The sequence below is a fragment of the Colobus angolensis genome, unplaced genomic scaffold, assembly GCF_000951035.1.
Source record: "Colobus angolensis palliatus isolate OR3802 unplaced genomic scaffold, Cang.pa_1.0 Scaffold181, whole genome shotgun sequence".
In the NCBI taxonomy this organism is placed as follows: domain Eukaryota; kingdom Metazoa; phylum Chordata; class Mammalia; order Primates; family Cercopithecidae; genus Colobus; species Colobus angolensis.
The window spans coordinates 5,424,550-5,433,683 of record NW_012114944.1 but is presented as its reverse complement, the minus strand read 5'-3'; the positions used below and the strand labels follow the sequence as shown (position 1 = coordinate 5,433,683).

The window sequence follows — 9,134 nt, the reverse complement described above, 5'->3', positions numbered from 1 at the left end:
ATGTCAAACTTCCTTGCCCTGAAGGAAAAAAATTGAAGCTTGCAGTTGACCAGCTATTCCATAACTTAGAGTATGTTTGGTGGCCTTTCTTATGAAATGGTAATGGAAAAATTCTATAGAAAATATAAACTTCTGTGTGAATGAAATGAGATTATAGAGTTACAAAATTAACTTTTGTGCATAACTTGTGGAGCTAATAGCCTTAATTTATTATTGTACTTCATAAATATACTTTATTTCAGGGAAGAAGAACTAGGTCTGGCATAGATCAGAATCTACCTGTTGGGGAAAACCAGAAATAGGAAAGAGAATTATTAATGGTTCATTCTTAGCTGAGAAAAATTCAGTGTGGAATAATTAAGGTTAGTTAGAGAAATAATTATGATTATGTTAAGGAGTTCACAGATATTATTGAAAGTAAATTGGTTAAAACTGATTTGTTAATGTAAATGGGGCCAATAAACCAATTAGATAATCTCTCTACTAAATTGATGTGATAATAGATGATATCTGGAGGGAAGTAAAACAGATGACAAGGTTAGTGGTAATGAGACTTCATTAAATCCTAGTACTAAAGAGATACTGTGTACATTAGTGACAGCTTAATTCTAGAAATAAAAGTTGATGTTAAGAATTGATATGGGGCCTGTGGTGACTCACACCTGTAATCCCAGAGACTTGGTAGTCTGAGGCAGGAGGATTATTTGAGGCCAGGAGTTCCAGACCAGTCTGGGCAACATAGTGAGACCCCATCTCATTCACTCATAAATAAATAAATACATAAATAGCAAGCCCAATGTGGTGGTGAGTGCCTGTATTCCCAGCTACTTAGAAGGCTGAGCCAGGAGGATCGCTGGAGCCCAGGAGTTCGAGGCTGCAGTGAGCTATGATTGCCCCACTGTACTCTAGCCTGGGGGACAGAGCAAGACCCCATCTCTAAAATAATAATAACTGATATAATGTTGGCACTGCTGAAATTAGGCAGGTATTAATTTGTGTGAAGGGCCGTAACAAAGAACTTGAATAAAGAGCCCAGGTTCCAAACTGATTTGAAATTCCAGGTAAAGTATAAGAATAATAATTCATATTTGTATGGGACTTTATAATACTCTGAATGTTTTCATATACAAGATCTCCTTTGATTCTTATCAAAAGAGATAAGATTACTCAGGGTAATAGTAGTACAGATTTGGAGGTTCTGAGAGGCTAACAGACTTACTGAAGCAAATAGGGTTGCTGTAACAAATTACAAACTAGGTGGCTTAAAGCAATAGAAATTTATTCTCTAACTCTTTTGGAGGCCAGAAGTCCAAAATCAAGATGTTGGCTGAGCCACATTCCCTCTGGAGGCTCTTTGGGAGAGAAATCTGTTCCTTGCCTCTTCCAGCTTCTGTTGTGTATGGGCATTCCTTGACTTGTGGCTGCCTCACTCCAGTCTCTGCCTCTGTGGTCGTTATAGCCTTCTGTTATGTTCTGTGTCTTCTCTTCTGTGTGTCTCAAATCTCTCTCTCTGCCTTTTTCTTCTAAGGACTGACTTTAAGAGAATCTGCTTGTTACTGGATTTAGGGTACACCTGGATAATCCAAGATGATCTCACCTGAAAATCCTTAATTACATCTGCAAAGATCTTTTCTTCAAATAAAGTAATATTCACAGGTCCTGGGGATTGGGACATGGATGTGTCTTTTCAGGAGCCACCATTCAACCCACTAAATTCGTTATATGCCATTTAATGCTTTATCTTCCTTTTGGATCGAAGAGATACGCTTCTGTTTGAAGATGGGCAAGTGGGTTGGGGAATTTTTGGCTAGTAGGTAGAAAGGAATTTTAAAAATATTTCTGGTTGGTGCTGTTTAGTAAGTGCTTATTAAACTTTCAGAGGTCAAATATCTTGAACACAAACTGGAGGAGTAAATCAGTATAAAGTGAAAAATACGATATTTTCTCCAAAAGGCAGTCACTGATTACTTTGGCAGAAAGAAGAATTGAAGTGATTACTCAAGAGTTCCACCAAATTGTTGTGCTAGCTTTTACATTTGCAAACTATAGAAAATGGGACTAAATTAAGTAGCAACTGACTTTTCATTATTAACAATATTACAAGTTGACTTTTTCATTTCTTGTGTAATTGAGATAAAGGGGGTTGGGTGTGTATGAGAGAGAGATTTTGTTAATGGTTTTAGAATGATTCATTTCTTATGTCATATGTGCGTTCTAACTTGAATCATATTAATTAAGGTGATCTATGTATGTAAACTCTTTGAGGGAGGGACTTGGCGTGTCTTGTATACAGCTAGATCCCCAATGTAGTTCCTCACATGTGGTAGATGTGCTCAGACAACATTAGCTGTATTAATGAAAGGACTTCTTATGATACCCAAATCTCACAGCCACAAGTCTCATTACAATTTACTTTATGGAGCGTCCCTGATGGTAATAAGGTCTATTAATTGTAGAATTGTCCCTGCTGACTTTAAGAAACTTCACTGTGTGTCCTTTTACCCTGACAGAGCCTACAACTTTTTTCATCTCCAATAATCTTCAGCTCCAGGCCAAAAAACTATTGTTCTTGCCCTGCTCACATTAATTGAAATAAGTCAATGAGATTCCTTCTGCCCACCAGTTCACTTCTCACTAGCATGGGGCTCAGCTACCATTAGAGATGTTAGGGTGGGGCTGTTGTGCAGTTCTTCAGACTATTAGTGCTGTACGCTATGTTCTGAGCAGTGTTCAGGCTTTTGTCTTCTCAAAAGTGTGTAAAATTTTGACTCACTGATACAGCTTTTGATGTTAACAGATAGAAGTATACTGACTGTATGTGCTAGGCTCTTCTATGTATTATATCAGATGTTGCTTCCAGCCAACCTGAAAAGCTAAGTAGTAATATTGTCCCTATTTTACAAAAGCATAAAGAAGTTAAGCAAACCAACCCAAGTTCACACCAAAATTTGAACCCAGGTAGCCTTACTTCAGCGTCTGTGTTCTTAACCATGTCCAATGACAGCCTCATGCTCATTTGTTCATAAGTAACCTGTTCTTTCCTTCTAAAAGCTTTTCTGTTTTATTTTGAAGCTCAGAAATTAGAAATCTGACTAGGATATATACAGGTATATGCCCTTTTTCATTTATCCTGTCTGGCATTCAATGAGCCCTTTTGATTTCATAATTCTAGTCTCCTCCTGAGGGAAGTTTTCTTGTATTATCTTTTGATTATTACTTTTTCTGTTATGGTCCTTGTTCTCTCTCTGAACTTGCCTTTTATTTCCAATTAGACCTCCTGGACCTGCTGCTTAGTTCTCTTACCTTTTTATTCAAGAATTTATCCAAGTAATGTCATACACATTCACCTGCTTTTCCAGATGACAGATTTGTTCTATGGAGGGTCTCCTATACTTTTTACTTCCTCAATTGAAATTTAAAATTTATAAATCATGTTTAAAGAATTACCCAATTATTTTCTTCCAGTTATTCCCTTGCATTCAACATCATATACAAAATAAAATATACAAGTAAACATGGTTTATTTTAGAAATATGAGACTATTTCAACATTAGGAAATATTAATGTAAGATATCACTCTAATAGATCTAAGGAAAAAAATTTAGAATCATTTTCACAAATATTGCAAAGGTATTTGATAAATCACTACTCATTCTTTTTTTTTTTTTTTGAGATGGAGTCTTGCTCTGTCGCCCGGGCTGGAGTGCAGTGGCCAGATCTCAGCTCACTGCAAGCTCCACCTTCCGGGTTTACGCCATTCTCCTGCCTCAGCCTCCAGAGTAGCTGGGACTACAGGCGCCCGCCACCTCGTTTTTTAGTAGAGACGGAGTTTCACCATGTTAGCCAGGGTGGTCTCGATATCCTGACCTTGTGATCTGCCCGTCTCGGCCTCCCAAAGTGCTGGGATTACAGGCTTGAGCCACTGCGCCCGACCTCACTACTCATTCTTGATAAAAACCAAAGAAAACAAAAAACAGCTCTTATTAATCCAGGAAGTGAAGGCTATTTTCTTAACAGCACACCAATATCATAGTTAACATTGAAAGTTAATTTTGAAATACTTGAGCAACATTCCCTAAGAGTATCTTCAGAACTGTAGATCTGATGTTTATATAAAAAAGGGTATCTTGGTGTATTAGGGAAAAGCAAGATGTTACAACAAACACCAACATTTCAGTGTCTCAGTAAAATAGAAATTTATTCTTCCCTCATGTAATATAGTCCACTGCGGATGTTTCTGGTTGGCAGACAAGTTGTTTTTTTCTGTGTGGTAACTCAGGGACTTAGGCTCCTTCCATCATAGGGATCCACCATTCCCTAGGGTCTTGAATTCTTCTGTTTCCAGTTGACAGAATTGCAGAGATAGGGTGGAGAATGCATACTTTCTTTTCAGTTACTTTGACTTGGATACGACACACATCAGTTCTGTTCACATTCCCACATTCCATTGGCCAGAACTAGGCACGTTACCTCACCTGTCTGCAAGATGTGTGTTCCAGGAGAGGGAAATGGAAAACATTATCTGGCTGGGGAGCCACAGGTGTGGAAATAGTCTCATTTGTAGTTGGAAGGAGTAGAAATTAGGAACGCCTTAATGGAGGGCACTGTGTGATATCTGTCAAATTTTAAGACATACATGTTCTTTGACCTCAAAATTCCACTTCTAGCAATTTTTCCTACAGATATACCCACAAACATATGCATGTTTACATTTGGAGGGTATACCTAGCCATATTGTAATAGTAAAAGATTGGAAGCATTCTGAATGTCCATCAAAGGGGACTGAGTTGGAAACATTCTGAATGTCCATCAAAGGGGACTGAGTAAATTATTGTATATCCATACATTGAAACACTGCTGCCACTGAGAGGCAATGATATATGTACCAACTGGGGAGAGAAATGCAAGGTACAAAACTGTGTGTTCACAGCTACCATTTACTTAAAAAGAGAAATATATACATGTATGCTCATATATTCATAGAATATTTGTGGAGGGATCACAATAAACTGTGGAAGGATCACAAAAAATGTAACAGTGGCTGCTTCTGGTTAAAATTATAAGGTCATGGGGCATGGGATGAGAGAGTCAGGCTTTTACTGTGTACTCTTTAATACCTTTTGATGTGCATCTATTTAAATATAAAAGTCAGTTATAGAAGCATAATAAATAACATGGAAAGATGGCTATAATATATTGTTGCCTAAAAACCAGCTTACTGAAAATTAGGTACAATATGTTCTCACTTTTATAAATAAATAAATGGGATATACAGAAATGTATGGTTTGTGGGGTTTTTTTTTTTTTTCTTATCTGTATTTTTGGATTTTCTATAGTAAACATGTATTACCTTTATAATTAAAACAATTATAAAATGAAGAAACACAATAAAAACTTTCTTTTTTTAGGAGTCCTTTTTGGCCCTGCCATGAAACTTACTCCATTTCTCCTGTTAAGATTAATGGATGATTTCTTTTTCCTTCCATCCTGCATTTTAAACATACTCACCACACTCTGAATTGCATTATCATGTACACGTTTGTCTCACCTACTCTGTGCGTTCTTAGTGGACCTGGATCATACCAAATTCCTCCAGGTATCCCTCTCTGTGCCAAAACAGTGTCTTTCCTATAATAGGTGTGCAGTAAATACTGAATTGGCATTTTAACCAGGGAGCACAATGAATTCCAACTTATTAAATTTTTTTTGATTTTTTTTTTTTTCCTATTTATGGAGAACAGGGTCTCACTATGTTGCCCAGGCAGGTCTTTAACTCCTGGGCTCAAGCTATCCTTGTGCTTCTGCCTACCCGAGTGCTGGGATTACAGGTGTGAGCCACCGTGCCTGGCCGAATGAGTGAAGTAGTTGTGCACTTTTTGCCCTTGTGTTACGTAGCCTGTATTGAATACTATACCCCAAATATCACTGACTTGTTAGCAATGCCATTGGCTTATTAGGTGCAGTTCGAAATCCCATGGGCCAAAGGTTTCCTTTCTAAAATGATATTGGTTGCCTCCAGGAATCTGTCTTTGCATCCTAAGTTAGCATGGGTCTGCTATATATGTAGTCAGAAATGAGAAAGTTAAAAAAAAAAAAGAATAATCAACCTGCTGATGACATGGTCTCTGCTCCTATACAGGTGAATACACTCCTATCTGCTTGGTATTATAATTTAGAATAGTTTCCTCCTATTTTTCTTTCTCTACTATTTTCCTTTCTTCATTTCTGTCCTTTTGCTATGATCCCTCCTTGTACACACATAGTTGTATTTTTGCTGTAGGTTATCAAGGGTCATTTATGAATAAATGAGAAGAAATACAAATAAAAGAATTGAGAGCTGAACAAATTATTTGCAGCAGTAAGATTTTTAATTGGAAATTGCCTGAGAATAGATTCTCTGCACTTCCGTTTTATTGCTACTGTGTCCTTATCATTCATGTTTCTTCCCTATGCTCTAGTCACAGGGGTCTGCTTATACCTCAGGAGTTTTTTTCCAGGGGCTTTTTTATTTGGAGGTCCTTTTATGTTGGAGGTCCTCTGCATGTATCCATTGATTCAAACTCTGTGATGGTAATTTTTTTTTTGTTTTTTGAGATGGAGTCTTGCTCTGTTGCCGAGGCTGGAGTGCAGTGGCATGATCTCAGCCCACTGCAACCTCTGCCTCCCGAGTTCAAGAAATTATCCTGCCTCAGCCTCCCAAGTAGCTGGGATTACACGCGCCTGCCACCACGCCTGGCTAATTTTTGTAATTTTAGTAGAGTTGGGGTTTCACCATATTGGCCAGGCTGGTCTCGAACTCCTGACCTTGTGATCGGCCCACGTTGGCCTCCTAAAGTGCTGGGATTATGGGCATGAGCCACCATGCCTGGACTGTCATGGTAAATTTTATGTGTCAACTTGCCTGGGCCACAGGATGCTCAGATACCTGGTTAAACATTATTCCTGTGTGTGTCTGTGAGGGTGTTTCCAGAAGAAGTTTGAATCGGTAGATGGAGTAAAGCACATTGCTGTCCCCAATGTGGATGGGCGTTAGCCAATCGGTTGAGGGCCTGAATAGAACAAAAAGATGCAAAAAAGAAGAATTCCCCCTTTCTGCCTGAATGCTTGAGTCTTCTCCTGCCCATGGGTCTTCTCCTGCCCTTGGATTGGGACATATGCCTTATGCTTTTCAGTTCTGAGGCTTTTGAAGTTGAACTAGAACTTACGCTATCAGTTCTGGTTCTTATGCCTTCGGACTCAGACAAATTACACCACCACCACCTTTCGTGGGTCTCCAGCTTGCAGACAGCAGATTATGGGACTCTTTAACCTTCTTAGCCATGTAAGACAGTTCCTCCTCATCAATCTGTATCTCTGTCTATCTCGATCTCTCTTCTATTGGTTCTGTTTCTCTAGAAAACAACGATCTTTCTACAAAGAACCAATTCAAATACCACCTTTGTCAAGTCATCATAGACATTCAATTTTTTTCTCTTCTCATTATTCCATTAAATTATACTTGCCCGGCGTGTTGGCCCATGCCTGTAATCCCAGCACTTTGAGAGGCCGAGGCACCAGGATAACTTGAGGCCAGGAGTTTACAATCAGCCTGGGCAACAAAGCGAGACCCTGCCTCTACAAAAAGAAAAGTTAGTACATTAGCCAGATATGGTGGTGGTGTGCCTGTAGTCCCAGCTACTCAGGAGGCTGAGGTGGGAGGATTGCTTGAGCCCAGGAGTTTGAGGCTGCAGTGAGCTGTGATTGCACCACTGTACTCCAGGCTAGTCAACAGCAAGACCCTGCCTCTACAAAAAAACAAAAAACAAAATTGTGTACTCTATTAGAGCACTAATTACAGTTTGTTCATCTGTTCTACACATTCATTGAGTGTCTACTGTACCTACATTGTTCTGGGAGCTAGGATGAGACCACTAAGACAGTCTGCCATTGAGCAACTCAAGAGAGTAATGGAGGAGGCAGATAAGCAGTTTCAGTATAATGTAATAAGTGCAATATGTGTGCAGAGGATTATTTGGGAATACAGAGAAGGAACAGCTAATCTAGAAGGAGGTGAGGAATAATGTAAAAGGAGGTGAGGTATTCCGGAAAGAGTTGAGTTGAATACTGAAGGTGGAGAAATGGAGGTAGGGAAGGGAGTTTTTCAGATTGATGGAACAGCACATAGGACATGGAAATGTGAAATATATGGCATGTCTGAGGAATGGTAAGTCTCAAGCTGGACTGTGAACAAGGAAGTGGCAGGAGATGAAGCCAGAGAGTAAGAAAACTTGCAGTTGTGTTGGGCCATTTGTGCCAACCTAGAGATGTGAGCTTTCTGAAAGCAATGTAGAACTGTTAGGATTTTGTGTAGTGGAGCAATGTAATCAAGCCTTGAATTCTGTGAGCTTCTTGAGGGCAGGAATCAAGTCTTAATCACTCTATCACCTTTGCACCTAATAAAGTTGAATTGGATTTTCTGGGTTCTCCTCCAATATTTAAAAGAATTCATTTATCTGAAATAACAGTAATCGTGTTGCAGACTTTTTTCACTCCATCAAATCTATAAGCATTATCTTAAACATAATTAAACAATCTTATGAGGTAGGTACTGTGGCTTAGAAGGTTTAAATGAGGGGACTGTGGTGTAGTAGTTAAGTCTGCTTAGATTTGAATTTCACTTTCCCCACTTCCCAGTTTTGGATCTGAAAGTTAGATATATGCCTCAATTCCCTCCTCCGTAAAATGATAATGATGATAATGATACCTACCTCAAAAGGAGTTGAGAGGACTGACGATAACATGTTAATGCATGTAAAGTGCTTGACCCCATTCTTGCTACATGATTACATGTTCAGTCAATGTAATTCTTAGTAATTATTAAGAATTACATTGCCCCAAAGTCACATGAGCAATTTGTGGTGAAGTCCAGTAATTATTAAGAATTACATGCCCCAAAGTCACATGAGCAATTTGTGGTGAAGTCCAGGGTGAACAAGGCAATCTGATTTCAGAATTCACACTAATTACTATACTATGCTATGCTTCTGCAGTTACAGTGAGATGATTACAGATTAATCGGTTCTGAAGCAGTGAAACAAAATGAAGAATTTCAGTCAACATGGGAAATACTGTTTGGAGTAGGGAGTTCTTAAGGG

At 38.8% G+C, this 9,134-nt stretch overlaps 1 long non-coding RNA gene across 1 annotated transcript in view; it reads left to right on the top strand.

Moving 5' to 3' along the window:
* Window positions 1–244: 244 nt before the first annotated feature.
* LOC105509960 overlaps window positions 245–9,134 on the top strand; it is a 222,799-nt gene continuing 213,909 nt past the window's right edge. The window contains exon 1 of the long non-coding RNA XR_001001500.1: window positions 245–362. This is a non-coding gene — a long non-coding RNA (uncharacterized LOC105509960). The remainder of the gene's footprint in view (window positions 363–9,134) is intronic.